We start from the raw sequence: 23,160 nt of genomic DNA, 5'->3' as shown, positions 1-23,160 counted from the left end.
ATAGGATCTGTGTTTCATTAGAAAAGGGCCGAAATTGCATGAGCAGAAAGGCCCATTTGTAGTTATTGGGCTTCGATAGCACGAGCAAGTAGGCCGATAGCAATTACCATGTAGATGGCCGTTGGCAACGCAAAGTGAAATATTGGGCCCAACAGGGGAAGGCTGAACACTACTATTTTCTAATTGGAAGGTGGTACATGGCGTAATCCTGCCAAAAAAAAGATGGACACAGGTTGCTGAAATTTGCCCATCTGCGCCTAATATCGCTGTCGCGGCTCCGCTTCCGCCGCCGCCGCCATGCCTCGTCTCACGTCGAGCTCGCGGTACTGCCGCGTCTCGGGCACGGGGTACCGCGGCGTCCGCGCGCGCCCGAAAGGTACGTATTACGCGGAGATACGTGACGGCGGCAAGCGCATTGGCCTCGGCACCTACGAGACCGCGCATGAGGCCGCGCGCGCGTACGATGCCGTGGCGTGGCGGCTCGGGCGCCCGCGATCGTCGATGAATTTCCATGACGTGTGGACGCGCCAGCAGGCCGAGGATCTCGCGCTGCCGCCGTACATCGTTAGACAGGAGGAACAGCGCCACCGCCGCGAGACGGAGCGCCATTTGCGCATTGCCGAGCGGGACGAGCGCGCGGCGCGCGATTGGGCGGCCCGCTTCCCCGAGGACGTTGCCGCCGAGAACGAGCACTTCCGCAGACGGAGGGCGGAGAAGGCGACGAGGCGGGCTGTGAAGAAGGAGGACCGCGCACGACGGAGGGCGGAGAAGGCGATGAAGCGGGCCTTCATCGAAGCGCAGCTCGCCGGGCCGACCACCATTGGCGAGGACGACCCCCGTTGGATTGACCTCTTCTCGTCGGATCCGGTGTCGGGCACGACACCGGACCCGTCAGATGTCGAGTTTTAGTTTAGTTTTATCGCACTACTTTGTTAAAATATGAACTACGGAGTATCTATCAAGCTAATTTTATCCTATTTTATGTCTATTTCTAGTCTTTGTTTGATCTTCTGTTTTACTGCACTCTATTTTTCATTATATTCTATTTTTGGCGCTGCATTATAGCGCCTCTGAAAATACGCTGTTTCAGCCCTGCATTTGGCCGCCACAGTCTTCAGCTTCCGGTGAAGCTATTGCCGGCTCCATGCGCAGCATCAGCCCACAGCGCTAAAATATAGAGCCACTGCTGGAGTTGCTGTAATATGTTTGTCAGCAAGAGCTTACCTAATTAGTTAAAAAAGATGTTCAGCGTGGGATTCGAAAAAAAGATCTTCATGTTTTTTTTCCTAGCGATCCTAGTTCAGACTTTTTATTGTGTTGGCTAGTGCATGAAGCTTGACACCTGTATTATGTGATCCTGATATGAGGATAAGAACACCTTCAGCTTGCATTGCTAATGGTGTCTACTGCAGCAGTGGCGTACCTTCAATGGAGACTGATGCAAGAGAGTTGGTACTGGTGAGCCTGCAGTTGACATCATCGTGCCACCTGAAGTAGGTGGTGTATTGGGATTAGACTGATAAGCATAGCACCTTGCAAAGAACAAGATGCTGCTAGTGTTGGTTAACGTGATTTTACGCCAAAAGTCATGTATGCTCAACAGGTGTCGTACCTAGTTTGGATATTGTGTTGTTACCCTTTTGTGGTTTGGTGTTTGTCCAACAGAGAAAGCTACTCTTTTCCCGTGTAAGTGTTATTATGTGAACAAAAGTTGTGTGTACATATATATCGGTCAGAGAACCAAGATTGCATATTCTTGCCTGGTTATAACACATAAGTCATAATAACAATTAAAGAGAAAAGGAACATTTGCCTTTGCAATGTGATTGTGCCAAGTAGATTAGACAACCAACCACAAACATTACAGGTCAACAGCCAAACGCATGCAAAAGTCCTAAGGTAAGCTCCATAATACATGTTGAAACCAAAAGCCTAGAAACCATAAGAAAGGTAGCTCCACATCACAGTTCCACGACAGCAAAGATACCGATCATAAAACATATATCAAGTCAGGACAGCTGCACCACTGGGTAAGCATCCATGGGGTCTGGCTCAAGAGCGAAGACTGTGTGAATGCTGCAAAATGTGGCTCTTGCCTCACCCCACCCATACATCTTATCATGGAATCTTACCAAATCAGCATGAATCATCTTGACATAAACATAGCTCCTCTCTCCATGCTGATGGGATTGAACAATGCGCCAGTTGCAGTGCTTCAGCTTGTCAAACAAGATGCGGTGAGATGACGAAGCATGCTGGCTGGTCTTTTGTAGTGACAATGGCTTGGAGTAGCTGGTCCCGTGAACCACCCAATCGGATCTTTAGAGCTTGAAGGACAGTCCGTGCTATATAAGCTACCGTTGCTGACTTCAGCTCAGGTTTAGGTGAATGACAGCTGACATCTTGTCCTAGAGATGCAGATCCTTCTTGATCAGATTCAGCGGAATCATCACCACTACTTACAGGTGCGTCAGGTTCTACAGAAGGCACATCAGGTACATGCTGCAGTTCATAGGAGTCGGGTGGGACATCACCGTTTGCTGAAATCTCTACAATACCAGCTCCAGGTAGACCACCAGTCTCTACAGAGGGTAAACCACCAATATCCACTTCAGAGGATTCTCGTGGCACGACACCTTTCGCTAGAGGCTCTACCCTACCAGCTCCAGGTCCACCACCACCAAGATCGTGGGCATAGTCATGACGGGTTCTACCAATACAAAACCTCCTTCGGGTGCAGGATCATCGGTAGCAACTCCAGAAGCGGCACCAGTTAAATCGGTCTTGACAATAGGTAAACCGTTTTGCTCCGATTCGTAGAATTCCCGTGGCACGACACCATTCACTAGAGGCTCTACACTAGCAGCTCCAGCCGCACCACCAGTTTCTACAGCAGGGGTAAACCCAATCCACAACCTTCTTCATGTGGCACGATGATGCCGTATAGGCTCATCAGTACCAGGTCCAGCTGCATCAGTCTCCATAGACAGTAAACAAGGTGGCGTCGGAGGTTTAAAAGACTGACATGCCATTTCACCTTTGTCATCAGACAATATAGAGTTTTCTTCAACTCTATGTTTCTGCAATAATAAGCACATGAACAGAAATTAGACCAGAGCATCTAGCCATCTAACAGGGGCAGCGGCAAAACAAGCGTCGGTCCATATGTTTACCTTGTCATCTGGGATATCAGAACACACAGATTTAGAAGTCATTTCACATAGCATCGGCTTTTTCGTTCCTTCCCCTACGTCCATCTGGAATAAGTAATACTATTGATCACATAAAACTAATTAATCAAATATATGCATATGTTGAGAAGTTTGCACGGCAAATTGTGGATTCTGCTTTTATCACCTACGAATCGTCGTTCTATATATTTACCTTGTCATCCTGGGATATCGAAGTCACGTAATGAGAAGTCATCTCACTAAGTATCGGTTTTTCGCTTCTTTCCCCTCCATCCATCTGCAATAAGAAGTACTATTGATCACATAAAGCCAATTCATTGAATATATGCATATGTTGAGAAGTTTGCACAACAAATTGTGGATTCTACTTCCAATCACCAAGTAATCTCGTGAGAAATGCATGATCAAGATATGTTTCTCCCTCTTGATCGACATCTGCATATCCATTAAGACTAATCATCATGCGATGGTGCTCCTCAAAAGAGCGCATACACTTCCAATCACCAGACAAGCAAAAAATTGTTGATTCTAGTAATGCTTAATCAGCAGTGGCCATGGAACGACCACAGATCGACCAAGCAAAAAAAACTCATCAGCCTACTGACCACCAGGCAAAACAAACTAGGCCCATACATGGCCTCACAAATCATCATCAAACGTCGATCAAACTAGCAAGTTTGAACATGGATTACTAATTTATTTTCTGATAAAGTGAGTATATTAATATCGAAAGATATTGATTACAATGAGCCTCTGCAACAACGCAATACCTTACTGGTAATACAGATGCACATGGATTCCTAATACTCCCTCTGTTCGGTTTTAATTAGTCGACGCGAGGGAGAGAAGAAAATGAACTGTCGATGCTTTCAACTAGAGTCAATTAAATACGAATGGAAGAAGTACGTAGTAGTATTGACAAATATCCGGATCTAGTCTAAAAACAAATTGGCATGTAAATCCTAGTAGTCTACTAAACTAGGATCAATACCCTAGATTAGGGTTGCAAGCGCCGTCCGCGAATCGTCCCGCAAAGCAGAAAATTAGAGCAAATAGTGGTTGAGATTAGAGCAGATTTAAAGCACTCGCACTGAAACTAGCTAGCCTGCTACCCACCCCGCTTGACACCCTGCCCTAGATGTGAATCTACACCAAATATTCAAACAAGGATGAGCAACCGCCAATAAAATTTTATCCGCACATCATCATCTCTACCATACACAAGGGTATGGTGATTTCACATACAGCCATTGTTGCCGTGGGACGAGGATGAGTGATGCGCCGCGGAGAAGGTGCCTCACGCCTCTGTCGCCGCCGCCGTCGAAGAGGAAGTCGAAGCCGCGCGATTGTGGTCCGTCGCCGATATGGAGTTGGAGCTACTAGGGAAGAGGTGGAGGTGGAGGTGGAGAGGGAGTGATGGTTTGTACTAGTGGCGGCCGGTGAGGTAGTTATAAATACAGCCTCTCTCTCTTTTTTGGCAAGGAATGCAGCTTCTCTTGGAAGGCAACGAGGCAACGCACTCCATATTTCGTATATTACTATAATAATATGGGCGGAGAAATTTGGACGCATCTGTGTTGTCTTGTCAAATGAATCACCAGGATTTGCTCTTAGTACTCCAGATTTGGGCGACCCAAGGAAGTAGAGATAGTAATGTACGCCATCTAGCTGCACGCTATCAAATCAAATAAATGGTCATGCCATTTACTTTTAAGATGGTGCAACAGTTATTCTGACCAAAGAAACATGCACGTCTGCTGATTATTTTGATAGTACTACTAGTAGTACTAATATTTCTGATGGGTATACATTTACCGTCCGCTAGCAAAGATTGTTTGGCACATTGTTCTTATGGCTTTCAACATCACACCCCTTAATAATATTATTAATAAATGTTTGGGCAATTAATTGAGTGTGTTAATAAAAGATTAAAACCCACAAATCCAACTGTACTATTTTTAGGGCCATATGAAGGACAAGGAATGATTTTAATGCCATATGGAGTACCTCCAACCATGTGAAATATGGTTCTGTCATGCAGGTGATACCCATGGCTTCGCATTGGATCTGTATGTTGTCCTACATACAGTCAACTATGAAGTACCACGATTTGGTTTTTAGGTGCAACCGGCTAGAGAATGATGCACGGGTTTGTACAGCCAGTACAATTCACATTAAGATTTTCTGATAGGATGTTGATGTGTATATGTAAGAATCATACACTAGAATGTCTTCTATGTTTAGATGACTGATCTACGTTTATACTTTCTGTGAACCATGAGGTTAAGACCTTTGTACTGTAATAAAGATTGCTAAATAACAGTATATATGTATGCCTCTAGGGACACTGAAACAGCCAAACAACCATGCATGTGTATAGACCGTATTTGATCAAATTACAAGAAGCACCTGGGTTCATGCAGATAGCATCAATTTATCACCTAAGTACATTAGCTATAAATAGTTAAATAGGAGTCAAGACCAACTGAGCTAGCTAGTAGTAAGATCCTACTATTACATAAATATCCCTAACTCTGATTGTCTTTGTTCCAGTCTAGCGCGTTGGTGTAGCTTGGGATGAACCAAAACCCCGTATGCCAGTTGGCCGCTGGACCACTGCTTGAGAAAGAGATGCTTTGGTGGTCTTCGCCATTTAGACTGAAGCGGAAAATTTCTTGATGTGATGTGTCAAAATGAGAGCCAATGGCCTGAGGCGTGGTGTAGATGCAGTTTCTTCTTGTCAGATATCCTGGGGGAAATGTTGCACCACCCACTAGCATGAAAATCGGATAGTTCAACCCAAGGAACATAGAATAGTCTCCAAGATTAGTAACGCTTTCCCACGGGTTGGCTGGAAGTAACCGACTAGTGTCATTCGAGAATACCATGCAGGTATACCCGAATAGCTGTGAACAGCGCGACCGCAATGGACAGAAGGGGTACTATCATAATAAGTTGGAGCACCGTCAGCGTCAAAATACATTAAGCCACGTGCATAGACCAGGAGAAGTCTAGAACAATCTTGAGATCTTGCCAGCCACCACGTACGACTATTAGAGTCAAAATCATCATCGCCAGCCGTCCACGAAATGAATGGAGCAGGGAGCACTATAGGACCTTGAAAAAGGAAAGAACACGTCACATGAAAATATATTTCATGATTTATCTACTAGTGATATTGATTCGATATTGTAGATGCCAATACTAGTACTTTATAAAATCATGGTCGAACATAAGATGGTTTGAAATATATTTCGAACATCTTGGTAAAACTTCATATGGATTTAAAACATGTTCCCCAAAATATTGGTCCAAATTTTAGATGGTTTGAATATAGTACTCCTTATTCTCTAGAACCGGGGGAATATAAACAAATGAAAGTCTTTATCAATATTGCATGGCACCTTTATTGATTCTATTTCTACTCTACCTTAAATTTTCCAGGGAGTAATAATAAAGAAACTTAATTACTAGGGGGCCTTTTTCCTACGGAACAACATGCACATTAGACCATACTAAAATTCCTATAGATGTTAAATTCTATATATGTCCATACCACAAGAGGGTTATGGTGTACGCCAATGGAATTCCTTTAAGCCAAAAGATGCCAAGACAGTTCAACAAATAAGAGGTGAAATACTATATAAGTTACGTATATAAAAAAGATAGGGAGGAAATGTTACCAAATTGATTAGGATCCCATGCATAAACATTTACAAGCTCAGTAACGACGAACACAAGTCCTTTATGTATAATTGCATCGCAGTATATGGCGCCGTACTGAAACTGGTTTTCAAGAAATATCCATGTACGAGGATATTCGCCATGGAGGTAGGCAATTGCAAAGTCGAAGATTGCGACAAGGGAGAAATCTTTATACCCCCTAGCAGCTGTAGGAACTTGGCAAATAGCTATCTTCTGCAGTTGAATAGCATCACCCTGATACTCGAATATAAGTGGATTGCGTGTGGTTTCAAACTTCTTCCTCAAAGATGGAAGCTTAATCTTGCGATGAGTGTAGACATTGAGGAGGTTCCACTTGCCTTTGGGGCCAACCATGGCGATCCAATCTCCATTGGCGCATGCCCGCTCCTCATCCTTACCATGTGGCATTAGGCAATCATAGGAGAACCTGTCCAGCGGCACTAGTTTGCACTTGCTGTGCACCGGCAAATCCTCCTTGAACTCCCATGGTTTATCCGCCGGGTCACAACAGAGAACACACGAAAGGCCAAACGGCTGAGAAGCAGGCAGAGTGGTACTGTATTTGGCTGACTGAAGAATACTTTTGGAGGAACCGACTAGGGACGCGGCGGTGATGGCGTCGCACTGGCTGATGAGCACTTCAAGGGGCCCTTCCGTAAACACCTTGTGAAACAGCCCAGATCCACAGACCCTGCTCGATTTCGCCATCGCAATGAGGCAGGTGGTACAATGGGGTTGGTATTTTCTTGGAAGATTTACTGATTCGAACTTTGGGAGAGAGATGGCGATCAATGGCGGCAGGTGGGGGTTTGAGTTGGAGAACAGAGGCTCTCAAACTGGGCACTGCTGGATAGGATGTGAAAGCGCCATGGCGGAGACGCAGGCGCGTGCTATGGAAGCTGGGCGGAGTGGGGATAGACGACGGAGGTGAACCGAGACGCTCCTCCTCTTATGCATATACTGCCTACTGCAGTTTCGAGGAGAGTGTGAATGTGTTCAAGAAAAAGAGGAGAGTGTGAATGTGTTCAAAAAAAGAGGAGAGTGTGACTGTGATCCGACACCCGAGTAGGAGCAGACGGACTATAGGAGTAGCCCCATCATTACAGTCCATTAATCGTGCTCCCTACAATAAATAAGTGAAACGTCCCAGGCTTGTGTTGTCTAATCAAATCGATGGCCATGTTAGTATTATGGTGAACAAATAAAACAAATACACACCAACCTTGTTCTTTTTGCAACATACACCAACCTAGCAAGGCATCAACCTTCTCGCCATCAACTAGGACTCCGTGGCTCCGTCCCACCAAAGTTGTCTTAACTTTGTAAAAAAAAATACATCTATCCATCTAAATTTTAACAAAGGTGAGACACTTTTGGTGGGACCGAGGGAGTAAAAAAAAACTTTACTACTCCATGCTAGTATCGGCCACTTTTCGAAAAGTAATTCAAATTTCAACTGAAGGCGTGCTATTTTATGGTCCTGAAAATTGCCAAAAAAAAATACAACCAAAAAATGCAACAGGTCCATGTTAAGGGGGTACACCCTACGCAATATACATTAAGAAACTTCGAAACTTCAACGACCTTGTAAGAATGCCCATGATAGTGCAGTTTTGCCAAATTAGGAAGAGACGAAATATGAATTCAACCAAAGAAATCTAAACGAATCCTTAGACAATAGCATAGTTAACACGTTCAGAAAAAAAATGATGACTCCAAAAGAACAACATTAGCAAGAAATACTCCATTTTAGTTTGAACTTGCAGTCACATATATATAGTACTACCAAAATACTAATACTCCGAGCTGCATTCTAGCACTCCAACTAGCTAGCTAATAGTTCTGGAGTAGTAGTACTACTATAGAAGTCCAAAATACATCCGAACGAATCCTATTTCAAACTAAACTACTCCCTCCGATCTTCGAGTAACTAAACGAAGATTATTGTATAACCTTCTTGTTGATGCAAACGCAGATAGGCAACACACGCTGCCCTCCATTCTGCTTCGCGTAATGGGGCGGCACCGCCAGGAAAGAAGTGAGCTGCTGCAACATGATCGAGCTAGGCGTCTGGGAGCTCGTCGGCTCGATTACTGCCATCAAGGTGTCCGTCGAGAGGTCACTGGTCCCAGCCGGCGCCGGCGCCGGCGGACCAATCACCAGCAGCTGCGCCTTGTACATCGGAAACAAGCACGCGGCCAACCTGATGCACACACAAGACACAATGGTGGTCGGTCCGAGCGCGCCAACGGTGATGGCGAACACGGTACTGTCTTCTTCCCCACTGCTGATGAACAGGTGTCCCTGCGGTTGTACCGGAACACGAACTATGCACCAGGCGGGTATGCCATACTGGAACGTAAACACTGGGATGGAGTGGGATGCTTGGAGGTGTACCAGGAGCTCCCGCGGCGGGCCGGTGAAGCTGCAGCCGGTATTGATGGCCTCTGTGCAGCCGCACGGACCATGCGGGCACGCGATATAGTGCTTGTAGGACTCCGTGGAGGCGACCAAGCTCTGGCACCCGACGCACTTGACCATTGCCCCAGATCGATTCGACGGCGGCAATCTTGCCCTAGATCGATTCGACGGTGGCAACCTCGCCGGCTGCTCGCACTTCTTGCACGGGTTCGGCGCAAGCTCGCCGACGCAGCGCCGATAGCCCATATGACCGCCCTTGCACTGCACGGAACAACGTACGTGGCATCAGTTGTCATTGACATTTCTCACAGGTGAACCTAAGAATGAAATCGGAAGGGAGCGACCTTGGATATGGGGGGTTTGAAGGGCAGCAGGCAGAGGGGGCACAAGAAGAGGGCCTCCTCCATCTTCAGAGAAGAGTGATCGGGAACACGAGAACGGGATGGGTTCTTTTTTATATACATGCCTTGGAGTGGAGTATGGATACTACTACTTATAGGAAGAACTTCCTTGCTAAGAATCGGCGTCGGCCGTACGCAACCATAGATGCACCAGCGGCTCTGCAGTTTGTCAAAATAAAAGGACAGGGCTGCAGTGACTTGAAACCTCCAAATCTCATTGTGACTTGGTGCCACCATCTACCATCCATTTGAGATCCAACGTTCCAAACTATCTCTTATTTCGAACCTAAAAACAAAAATTATTCAGAAAACTATGAAAAAAATCGAGTAAAATGTAGATGCATTGTTCTAAAATCTATGAATATTTCATCCCACTCGGACGACTAGCTTGTGATTAAAGAGCTTTTTACGTATACGAGCACTAGTTTAAACTAAATACTCCATATATTTTCTCACAAACCTTTGATTCAAATCGAATGAAACTTCACCAAAATATAAATCGAAATATGCATGATTAACGGGAAGTTCTTGAAATATTTCTGAGCAATTATAATAATTATTTACTTTAAATTCTAAGTTGATCGCATACATTGGATCTGAGATGGATGCTGGATGGTGGCACCAAGTCACTGTGAGACTTGGAAGTATCAAGTCAGTGAAGCTCTATCCCAAAATAAAAGCTTCGTGAAGGGGGCAGTTTGGTTCAAAAAAGAAGACAATTGCAAGCTTGTCAAAGCAGTACCCATATAGTCAAATGGACTCACTCTGATTCAATCGATGTGACTCAACTTTGTCTCGATATATGGATGTATCAAGTCACGGAAGCTCTATCCCAAAAAAAAAGCTTCATGAAGGGGGAAGTTTGGTTCAAAAAAATACGATTGCCAAGCAGCTGTCAAATAGTACCATAACGTCAAATGTACTCCCTCCGATTCAAACGAAATGACTCAACTTTGTATTTTGCATGTTAAAGGTTTTTCGTAAAACTTGGCCAATCTTAACATAGTTTGCCTTTCTAAAAATAAATATAAGCCCTAAGGCTCCTTTGATTCATAGGATGGGAAAACCATAGAAATATGAAAAACATAGGATTGAGATTTAATGGCTAGTTGAATCATATAGGAAGATGAGTTGTGTTTGATTGTGCCAAAGGAAAATTTCCATGAGGTATGACCTAATGTTTTATTCTTATAGGATTTGCACTGCAAGATTCCTATAGGATATGTTCCTATGAATCAAACAACTAGTGTGGGGAAAATTCACATGTGATCTAAATCCTACATAATTCCTATACAAATCATATATATGAATTTTAGTTGTTAGGTCACTTAAAATGACTTCACTTGAAGGGTTATATTTTTTGTTTTTTCTGAATTAGTAGTGATGCCTAACCATATATATACCTAAACCAAGAGAATCAGCATAAACTTATGTATATTAATAGTAAGCGGCATATATGAATGTTTTTTTATCTACAAACCCAGGGTCATATATATGTACATAGAAACATGCATATATGCTAGTTTTTTTTACCTTGGTGTGTTCCTCTTTTGGGCTATCATTTTTGTTCACCGGTTCACAACCAACGCCCTAGATTAATTTGGCACTTAGAAAATAACATTTTGTTTTTGGCGCACTAACACAAATAGTAGTAGCACGGTCAACACTGTAGAAAAGTACAAAATAAATGTGTGTGGGAAAATTTGACTTAAAGTGACCATTACAATGAGAAAAAGGGTAGAACCAAGCATTGCACAGGGAAAAAGCAGTGTAGTGCCCAGAAGAAAAAAAACAAGTTGGGCTATACTCCCTCCATCCTGAAATAATGGGTGTTTAGAGTTAAAATTTGTCCATAAAACAGTGTACTTCTTGTTTTGCAATGCACTTCAAAATTTGTCCACAAAAGAGTGGTAGTAAAAAATATTTCTTTCTCGTCACGAGGGATATAGTTTCTTCACTACTAGTACTACCTCCATGGCTCCATCACAAAGCTTAAGTCTTTTTTTAAGAGTCAAACCAAGTAAAGGTTGACAAAAATTTAGAACAATCTATCAACCAATATAATATTTTGTAGATACCATACCAAAAAAATTCATTGTCTATGTATTGATATTAATTTTGTATTTTGCATGATAATGATTTTTGGTAAAATCTTAGTTTACCTTGACATATTTTGAGTTTCTAAAAATAATATAAGCCTTACGCTTTGGGATGGAGGTAGTAGTATTTAGCATAATATGGTTTTCTTATTTACTACATGCATTTAGCTCATTGGAGGTGGAAAAGTTGAAGAGGAAAGTGATGGTCGATGACAGTTTCCCAATGTAATAATAAAATCCTTAATATGCCTTGAAAACCCACACGTACGCTCTTTCTAGGACAGAGGCAGTATGAGGTAATGCACCCACGCGCTGTCATCTGCCCGTTCGTGCTATGTCTCCCAAATCTTGAAATATCGTCAGTTATCCATTTCACGTCCACACTTCTCCCTCTCTCCACGGACTAGGAAAAAACCCTCTCTTCACTTCCCCTTCCCATTCCACCGATGGAGAGCCCAACCGACGCCGTCAACGCAGCGAAAGCGAAAGCCGCGCGGCTGGCCTTAGCCGCAGAGGAGGCGTCCAGAGCCGCGACCGCAGCACGCATGGCCGCAACGGCGGTGATCATCGCCGCAGCGGATGCCAAAGACGAAGCGGAGGCCATTGCCGAAGGTCGGGCCATCGGTCGCTCATCGGCATCTGATGCTGTTGGTAGATGGGTCCACTCTCTTCGGAAGCATCCCCTAGATGACGAGGACGAGGTTGAACTCATCTTTGAATCGCCGCCGCCGACCTTCGACGAGAATATCATCGACGAGGGGGAGGAAGTATGTTCCGATTCACCTCTCTCCCTTATTCAACATAGCCCTGTATCGATTTGCGCTACGGTCTCTCCCTCTTTTTTTGTGCTATAGCGTTTTGAATTAGCGGCAGAATCTTTTTAGATTCATATTCAGTATTAGTTTCAACTTCTACATATTTGCTTCACATCCGATTCACCTCTCTCCCTTATTCAACATAGCCCTGTATCGATTTGCTCTATGGTCTCTCCCTCTTTTTTTTTACGCTATAGGGTTTTGAATTAGCGTCAGAATCTTTTTAGATTCATATTCATTATTAGTTGCAACTGCTACATATTTGCTTCACCTGTTTATTTGGCATGTATCAAGTTGCTACTGATGAGGTTGACAGCGATGTCGAATCGCGTCATAGGAAGGCCAGGGCCACTCTCAACAAGCTTAAGGCGGGGAAGTTCGACAAGTATTGGAGTGAACCCTGGACTGGTGCCAGGAACAGCTGCCCCTTCTACACAAAGAGCATAAAGGTTGACTTTCAAAGCGTCCTGCAGCATGCCGAAGCCGGTGGGTCCGGCTGTGTCAAAGTTGGGGAAACTGTTAACCGATCCGGCTTCATAGCCAACCACATGGCCTATGGGCTATTCCTAAGGAAGAAATTGAACCAAGCTATCGAGACCGGTCGTGTGCCTCCTCCCAAGCCCAAGCCACCAAATATTAAAGGTATGGGCAGCAAGAAGCAGAAGAAGCGGGACCAGGAGGAGGCGACAGGAAGAAGATGGTAAATATACTCCGTAACTGTTGTGCATGTTTGTCTCTCCTACTGCTTCAAAAGCAGCATCTTTTGTTGAACTCTGTTTATGTTTGCTGCTGATGTCTACTTCCCCCTCCTTTTCCTGTAGACAGTGTTGGGCCTCCAAGAGCAGAGGTTTGTAGAACAGCAACAAGTTTTCCCTTAAGTGGATCACCCAAGGTTTATCGAACTCAGGGAGGAAGAGGTCAAAGATATCCCTCTCATGCAACCCTGCAACCACAAAGCAAGAAGTCTCTTGTGTCCCCAACACACCTAATAGGTGCACTAGTTCGGCGAAGAGATAGTGAAATACAGGTGGTATGAATATATATAAGCAGTAGCAACGGTGCCAGAAAATAGCTTGCTGGCGTGTAGTTGATGGTGGTAGTATTGCAGCAGTAGTAACGCAGTAAAACAGTAAACAAGCAGCGATAGCAGTATTTAAGAACAAGGCCTAGGGATTACACTTTCACTAGTGGACACTCTCAACATTGATCACATAACAGAACAGATAAATGCATACTCTACACTCTCGTTGGATGATGAACACATTGCGTAGGATTACACGAACCCTCAATGCCGGAGTTAACAAGCTCCACAATTAATGTTCATATTTTAGTAACCTTATAGTGTAAGATAGATCAACATAACCAAATAGATCACATCAATACCATCATAGTAATAGTTAACTTCACAATCCACAAGAGATCATGATCATAGCCTACGACAAGAACCACATGGTGCACACACTAGTCACCTTTACACCATGCAGGAGGAATAGAATACTTTAATAACATCACTAGAGTAGCACATAGATGAATTGTGATACAAAACTCATATGAATCTCAATCATGTAAAGCAGCTCATGAGATTATTGTATTGAGGTACATGGGAGAGAGATGAACCACATAGCTACCGGTACAGCCCCGAGCCTCGATGGAGAACTACTCCCTCCTCATGGGAGCAGCAGCGGTGGTGAAGATGGCGGTGGAGATGGCAGCGGTGTCGATGGAGAAGCCTTCCGGGGGCACTTCCCCGCTCCGGCAGCGTGCCGGAACAGAGACTCCTGACCCCCAGATCTTGGCCTCGCGATGGCGGCGGCTCTGGAAGGTTTCTGTGGGTTTCGTCGAACGTATCAGGGTTTTCGATCCAGGGGCATTATATAGGCGAAGAGGCGGCGCAGGAGGGCTTCTGGGGGGCCCACACTATAGGGGGGCGCCCCCCCTGGCCGCGCCGGGGTGTGGTTTGGTGGCCCTGTCCCCCTTCTCTGGCGGTTCTCGTGTATTCTGGATGCTTCCGGTGAAAATAGGAACTTGGGCGTTGATTTCGTCCGATTCCGAGAATATTTCGTTACTAGGATTTCTGAAACCAAAAACAGCAGAAAACAGGAACTGACACTTCGGCATCTTGTTAATAGGTTAGTTCCAGAAAATGCACGAATATGACATAAAGTGTGCATAAAACATGTAGATAACATCAATAATGTGGCATGGAACATAAGAAATTATCGATACGTCGGAGACGTATCAGCATCCCCAAGCTTAGTTCTGCTCGTCCCGAGCAGGTAAAACGATAACACAGATAATTTCTGGAGTGACATGCCATCATAAACTTGATCATACTATTTGTAAAGCATATGTAGTGAATGCAGCGATCAAAACAATGTATATGACATGAGTAAACAAGTGAATCATAAAGCAAAGACTTTTCATGAATAGCACTTCAAGACAAGCATCAATAAGTCTTGCATAAGAGTTAACTCATAAAGCAATAATTCATAGTAAAAGCATTGAAGCAACACAAAAGAAGATTAAGTTTCAGCGGTTGCTTTCAACTCATAACATGTATATCTCATGGATATTGTCAACATACAGTAATATAATAAGTGCAATATGCAAATATGTAGGAATCAATGCACAGTTCACACAAGTGTTTGCTTCTTGAGGTAGAGAGAGATAGGTGAACTGACTCAACAATAAAAGTAAAAGAATGGTCCTTCAAAGAGGAAAGCATCGATTGCTATATTTGTGCTAGAGCTTTTATTTTGAAAACATGAAACAATTTTGTCAACGGTAGTAATAAAGCATATGTATCATGTAAATTATATCTTACAAGTTGCAAGCCTCATGCATAGTATACTAATAGTGTCCGCACCTTGTCCTAATTAGCTTGGACTACCAGATCATCACAATGCACATGTTTTAACCAAGTGTCACAAAGGGGTACCTCTATGCCGCCTGTACAAAGGTCTAAGGAGAAAGCTCGCATTGGATTTCTCGCTATTGATTATTCTCAACTTAGACATCCATACCGGGACAACATAGACAACAGATAATGGACTCCTCTTTTATGCATAAGCATGTAACAACAATTAATAATTTTCTCATATGAGATTGAGGATGTATGTCCAAAACTGAAACTTCCACCATGGATCATGGCTTTAGTTAGCGGCCCAATGTTCTTCTCTAACAATATGCATGCTTAACCATAGGGTGGTAGATCGCTCTTACTTCAGACAAGACGAACATGCATAGCAACTCACATGAAATTCAACAAAGAGTAGTTGATGGCGTCCCCAGTGAACATGGTTATCGCACAACAAGCAACTTAATAAGAGATAAAGTACATAATTACATATTCAATACCACAATAGTTTTTAAGCTATTTGTCCCATGAGCTATATATTGCAAAGGTGAATGATGGAATTTTAAAGGTAGCACTCAAGCAATTTACTTTGGAATGGCGGAGAAATACCATGTAGTAGGTAGGTATGGTGGACACAAATGGCATAGTGTTGTTTGGCTCAAGGATTTGGATGCATGAGAAGTATTCCCTCTCGATACAAGGTTTAGGCTAGCAAGGTTGTTTGAAGCAAACACAAGCACGAACTACAGCAAAACTCACATAAAAGACATATTACAAGCATTATAAAACTATACATCGTCTTCCTTGTTGTTCAAACATCTTACTAGAAAATATCTAGACTCTAGAGAAACCACTCATGCAAACCAAATTTTAACAAGCTCTATGTATTTCTTCACTAATAGGTGCAAGGTATATGATGCAAGAGCTTAAACAAGAGCACAACAATTGCCAAATATCAAGTTATTCAAGACATCATACCAATTACTACATGTAGCATTTTCCGTTTCCAACCATATAATAATTAACGAAGCAGTTTCAACCTTCGCCATGAAAATTAAAAGCTAAGAACACATGTGTTCATATGAACCAGCGGAGCGTGTGTCTCTCCCACAAAAGCATTTATTCAAACAAAAACAAAAACAAGAAACATACTGACGCTCCAAGCAAAGCACATAAGATGTGACCGAATAAAAATATAGTTTCAAGAGAAGGAACCTGATAATTTGTCGATGAAGAAGGGGATGCCTTGGGCATCCCCAAGCTTAGATGCTTGAGTCTTCTTGAAATATGCAGGGATGAACCACCGGGGCATCCCCAAGCTTAGAGCTTTCACTCTTCTTGATCATAGTATATCATCCTCCTCTCTTGACCCTTGAAAACTTCCTTCACACCAAACTTCTCATAAACTTCATTAGAGGGGTTAGCACATAATGAAAAACTCACATGTTCAGAGGTGACACAATCATTCTTAACACTTCTGGACATTGCTCAAAGCTACTGGAAGGTAATGGAACAAAGAAATCCACCCAACACAGCGAAAGAAGCAATGCGAAATAAAAGGCAAAATCTGTCAAAACAGAACAGTCCGTAAAGACGAATTTCTAATAAATAATTCCGTTGCTCAGATCAGAAAACTCAAAACTAATGAAAGTTGCGTACATATCTGAGGAACACGCACGTAAATTGGCATATTTTTCGGATTTTTCTACAGAGAAAACAGCCCAGATTCGTGACAGATAGAAATCTGTTTCTGCGCAGAAATCCAAATCTAGTATCAACCTTCGATTAGAGGCTTCACTTGGCACAACAAAACACAAAACTAAGATAAGGAGAGGTTGCTACAGTAGTAAACAACTTCCAAGACACAAATATAAAACAAAGTACTGTAGCAAAATAACACATGGGTTATCTCCCAAGAAGTTCTTTCTTTATAGCCATTAAGATGGGCTCAGCAGTTTTAATGATGCACTCGCAAGAAATAGTATTTGAAGCAAAAGAGAGCATCCAGAGGCAAATTCAAAACACATTTAAGTCTAACATGCTTCCTATGCATAGGAATCTTGTAAATAAACAAGTTCATGAAGAGCAAAGTAACAAGCATAGGAAGATAAAACAAGTATAGCTTGAAAAATTTCAGCACATAGAGAGGCATTTTAGTAACATGAAAATTTCTACAACCATATTTTCCTCTCTCATAATAACTTTCAGTAGCATCATGAGCAAACTCAACAATATAACTATCACATAAATCATGAGTCTCATGCATAAAATTATTACTCTCCACATAAGCATAATCAATTTTATTAGTTGTAGTGGGAGCAAATTCAACAAAGTAGCTATCATTATTATTCTCATCAAGTGTTGGAGGCATAGTATAATCACAACAAAATTTAGTTTCCATAGTAGGTGGCACCAAAAGACCACTATCATTATAATCATCATAAATAGGAGGCAAAGTATCATCAAAGAAAATTTTCTCCTCAATGCTTGGGGGACTAAAAAGATCATGATCATCAAAACCAGCTTCCCCAAGCTTAGAACTTTCTATATCATTATCAACAATGGTGTTCAAAGCGTTCATACTAATATTACTACCAGCATGCAAATAAGATTCAATAGGTTTTTTAATTTTCGCGTCAAACAATCCATGTTTTAAATCAGGAAATAGAATAAGAAGCTCATTCTTGTCCATTATGCCAAACTAGTGTAAACAAGAAACAAAAAGATGCAATTGCAGGATCTAAAGGAAATAGCTTTGAGTACTTACGGTGCTGGGAAATAGCTTAGTAGCCGAGGTCCGGAGTGTGAGTACCTTTTACCTTTCCTCCCCGGCAACGGCGCCAGAAAATAGCTTGATGTCTACTTCCCCCTCCTTTTCCTGTAGACAGTGTTGGGCCTCCAAGAGCAGAGGTTTGTAGAACAGCAACAAGTTTTCCCTTAAGTGGATCACCCAAGGTTTATCGAACTCAGGGAGGAAGAGGTCAAAGATATCCCTCTCATGCAACCCTGCAACCACAAAGCAAGAAGTCTCTTGTGTCCCCAACACACCTAATAGGTGCACTAGTTCGGCGAAGAGATAGTGAAATACAGGTGGTATGAATATATATAAGCAGTAGCAACGGTGCCAGAAAATAGCTTGCTGGCGTGTAGTTGATGGTGGTAGTATTGCAGCAGTAGTAACGCAGTAAAACAGTAAACAAGCAGCGATAGCAGTATTTAAGAACAAGGCCTAGGGATTACACTTTCACTAATGGACACTCCCAACATTGATCACATAACAGAACAGATAAATGCATACTCTACACTCTCGTTGGATGATGAACACATTGCGTAGGATTACACGAACCCTCAATGCCGGAGTTAACAAGCTCCACAATTAATGTTCATATTTTAGTAACCTTATAGTGTAAGATAGATCAACATAACCAAATAGATCACATCAATGCCATCATAGTAATAGTTAACTTCACAATCCACAAGAGATCATGATCATAGCCTACGACAAGAACCACATGGTGCACACACTAGTCACCTTTACACCATGCAGGAGGAATAGAATACTTTAATAACATCACTAGAGGAGCACATAGATGAATTGTGATACAAAACTCATATGAATCTCAATCATGTAAAGCAGCTCATGAGATTATTGTATTGAGGTACATGGGAGAGAGATGAACCACATAGCTACCGGTACAGCCCCGAGCCTCGATGGAGAACTACTCCCTCCTCATGGGAGCAGCAGCGGTGGTGAAGATGGCGGTGGAGATGGCAGCGGTGTCGATGGAGAAGCCTTCCGGGGGCACTTCCCCGCTCCGGCAGCGTGCCAGAACAGAGACTCCTGTCCCCCAGATCTTGGCCTCGCGATGGCGGCGGCTCTGGAAGGTTTCTGTGGGTTTCGTCGAACGTATCAGGGTTTTCGATCCAGGGGCATTATATAGGCGAAGAGGCGGCGCAGGAGGGCTTCTGGGGGGCCCACACTATAGGGGGGCGCGGCCCCCCCCTGGCCGCGCCGGGGTGTGGTTTGGTGGCCCTGTCCCCCTTCTCTGGCGGTTCTCGTGTATTCTGGATGCTTCCGGTGAAAATAGGAACTTGGGCGTTGATTTCGTCCGATTCCGAGAATATTTCGTTACTAGGATTTCTGAAACCAAAAACAGTGAAACAGAATCGGCACTTCGGCATCTTATTAATAGGTTAGTTCCAGAAAATGCACGAATATGACATAAAGTGTGCATAAAACATGTAGATAACATCAATAATGTGGCATGGAACATAAGAAATTATCGATACGTCGGAGACGTATCAGCTGCTCAGCAGCGTTTGTGGTGAACCTATTAGCTTAATTAGGGGTTGTTGAACTATGTATGTGTTGAACCTTGCTTAATTAGGTTGTGTTGAACTCTGTTTGTGTTGGCGTGGGAAGGGGGGCATGATGCTACCCTGAATTTGCGGGACCCCAAAAAACTCGCAAATACGAGTGATGCATCCAAAAGGAACAAACTTTTACATGGTAGACCCCAGTCTGAAAGCAAGAAATGCAATCGGGTCCTTAACAGCCACCGCCCGGATTGATCGGGGATTTTGCCTGCCTACCGCATGTGACTTGTGCTCACTGAAGTTTGGGACCTCACGCATGGGCACCACACGTAAGTGACAGACCTGTTGGTGTAAAAACTCGGGTGATTATTATACTGCATTAGTACAAAGTTTCCTATGGATTCAAGGGTTGGAAAGCCAAGTTAACTCATTTTATGACTAAGAAGGAGCCAGACTTACTTTTTCATTTTCATGTTTTAAACTTGTTTAAATCTTGGTCAAACAAAGGAATTGACCAGGATTCAAATGGGCATAAAAATTCAAAAAAGAAATAAAAAAAACAAAGCACATAAGCTTCTTATGTCATATAGTAAGCATTAAAGTTGATCAACGAAGTATAGACATATTCAAACCAGAAAAATCATGTATATACCCCCTAACCCTAAACTCTGTCTTATGAAGTCAAGCATGAAGAAAAGTGGTTATGGGTTTCAAACATGGAAATTAAAAAAACTCCCAAAAGCTCATTTTGGAGTGACTAAGAAGAATCCAGGCTTACCTTTTCATTTTCATGTTTTAAACTAGTTTAAGTCTTGGTAAAACCTAGGATTTGACCAAGATTCAAATGGACATAACAAATTCAAAAAAATCAAAACCAAACACATAGTCTTTTGATGTCATATAGTAAGCATTCAAGTTGATAAACAAAGTCTAGACATATTAAAACAAGAAAAATCATGTATATACTTGGCCCCTAACCCTAAACTCTGTCTTATGAAGTCAAGCATTAAGAGAAGTGGTTTTGGGTTTCAAACATGGAAATTTAAAAAAACCTCCCAAAAGCTCCATTTTGGAGTGGCTAAGAAGAATCTAGGCTTACTTTTCATTTTCATGTTTTAAACTGGTTTAAATCTTGGTCAAACCTAGGATTTGACCAAGATTCAAATGGGCATAACAAATTCAAAAAAATACCAAACACATAGTGTCTTCTGATGTCATATAGTAAGCATTCAAGTTGATAAACAAGGTCTAGACATATTCAAACCAGAAAAATCATGTATCTACCCCTACCCCTAAACTTTGTCTTATGAAGTCAAGCACGAAGAGATGTCATTTTGGGTTTCGAACATGGAAATTTTAAAAACCCTCCCAAAAGCTTCATTTTGGAGTGAATAAGAAGGATCCATACTTACTTTTCATTTTCATGTTTTAAACTTGTTTAAATATTGGTTAAACCTGCTAGGATTTGACCAAGATTCAAATGGGCATAAAAATTCAAAAAAAAAGAAATAAAAAATTAAACCGAAAACCACTTCTCTTCGTGCTTGACTTCATTAGACAGAGTTTAGGGTTTGGGGTATATACATGATTTTTATTGTTTAAATATGTCTAGACTCCGTTGATCAACATGAATGCTTACTATAACTTAAGAAGCTTATGTGCTTTGGTTTTTCATTTTTTGAATTCTTTATTGAATTTTTATGCCCATTTGAATCTTGGTCAAATCCTAGGTTTGACCAATAATTAAACAAGTTAGTAACATGAAAATGAAAAAGTAAGCCTGGATCCTTCTTATTCACTCAAAAAATGAAGCTGTTGGTAGGGTTTTTGAATTTTCCATGTTTGAAACCCAAAACCATTCCTCTTATATGCTTGACTTCATATGACAGAGTTTAGCGTTAGGGGGTAGATACATGATATTTCTGGTTTGAATATGTCTAGACCTTGTTTATCAACTTGAATGCTTACTATAAACCAAAAATTCATGTATCTACCCCTAACCCTAAACTATGCACGAAGAGAAGTGGTTTTGGGTTTCAAACCTGGATATTTCAAAAACCCTCCCAAAATCTTCATTTTGGAGTGAATAAGAAGGATCAAGGATTAATTTTTCATTTTCATGTTTTAATCTTGTTTAAATCTTGGTCAAGCCTAGGATTTGACCAAGATTCAAATGGGCATAAAAATTCAAAATAAATCAAAATAAATGAAAAACCAAGGCACATAGTCTTCTTATGTCATATAGTAAGCATTCAATTAAGTTGATAAACAAGGTCTAGACATATTCAAACCAGAAAAATCATGTATCTACCCCGTAACCCTAAACTCTGTCTAATGAAGTCAAGCAAGAAGAGAAGTGATTTTTGGTTTCAAACATGGAAATTTCAAAAACCCTCCCAAGAGCTTCATTTTGAAGTGACTAACAAGCATACATGCTTACTTTTTCATATTCATGTTTTTAACTTTTTCAAATCTTGGTGGAACCAAGGATTTGACCAAGATTCAAATGGGTATAAAAATTCAAAAAAACAAGGTCTTCTTATGTTATATAGTAAGCATTCAATTAAGTTGATAAACAAGGTCTAGACATATTCAAACTAGGAAAATCATGTATCTACCCCTAACCCTAAACTCTGTCTTATGAAGTCAAGCATGCATGAAGAGAAGTGGTTTTTGGTTTCAAACATGGAAATTTCAAAAACCCTACCAAGATCTACATTTTGGAGTGACTAAGAAGGATATATGCTTAATTTTTCATATTCATGTTTTAAACTTGTTTAAATCATGGTCAAACCTAGGATTTGACCAAGATTCAAATGGGCATAAAAATTCAGAAAAAACACAAAATGAAAAATCAAGGCACATAGTAGTCTTCTTATGTCATATAGTGCATTCAATTAAGTTGATAAACAAGGTCTAGACATATTCAAACCAGAAAAATCATGTATCTACCCCCTATATATCCATAAACCCTGACTTAATTATGAAGTCAAGCATGAAGAGAAGTGGTTTTTAGTTTTAAACATGGAAATTTCAAAAACCCTCCCAAGAGCTTCATTTTGGAGTGACTTAAGAAGCATACATGCTTACTTTTTCATATTCATGTTTTAAACTTGTTCAAATCTTGGTCAACAAACCTAGGATTTGACGAAGATTCAAATGGGTATAAAAAATTAAAACCAAGGTCTGCTCATGTCATATAGTAAGCATTCATTTAAATTGATAAACAAGGTCTAGACATATTCAAACTAGCAGGAAAATCATGTATCTACCCCCTAACCCTAAACTCTGTCTTATGAAGTCAAGCATGCATGAAGAGAAGTGGTTTTTGGTTTCAAGCATGGAAATTTCAAA

Source organism: Lolium perenne, chromosome 4 (genome assembly GCF_019359855.2).
Source record: "Lolium perenne isolate Kyuss_39 chromosome 4, Kyuss_2.0, whole genome shotgun sequence".
Lineage (NCBI taxonomy): Eukaryota > Viridiplantae > Streptophyta > Magnoliopsida > Poales > Poaceae > Lolium > Lolium perenne.
The sequence above is the reverse complement of the archived record's forward strand: the minus strand, read 5'-3'. Positions refer to the sequence as shown.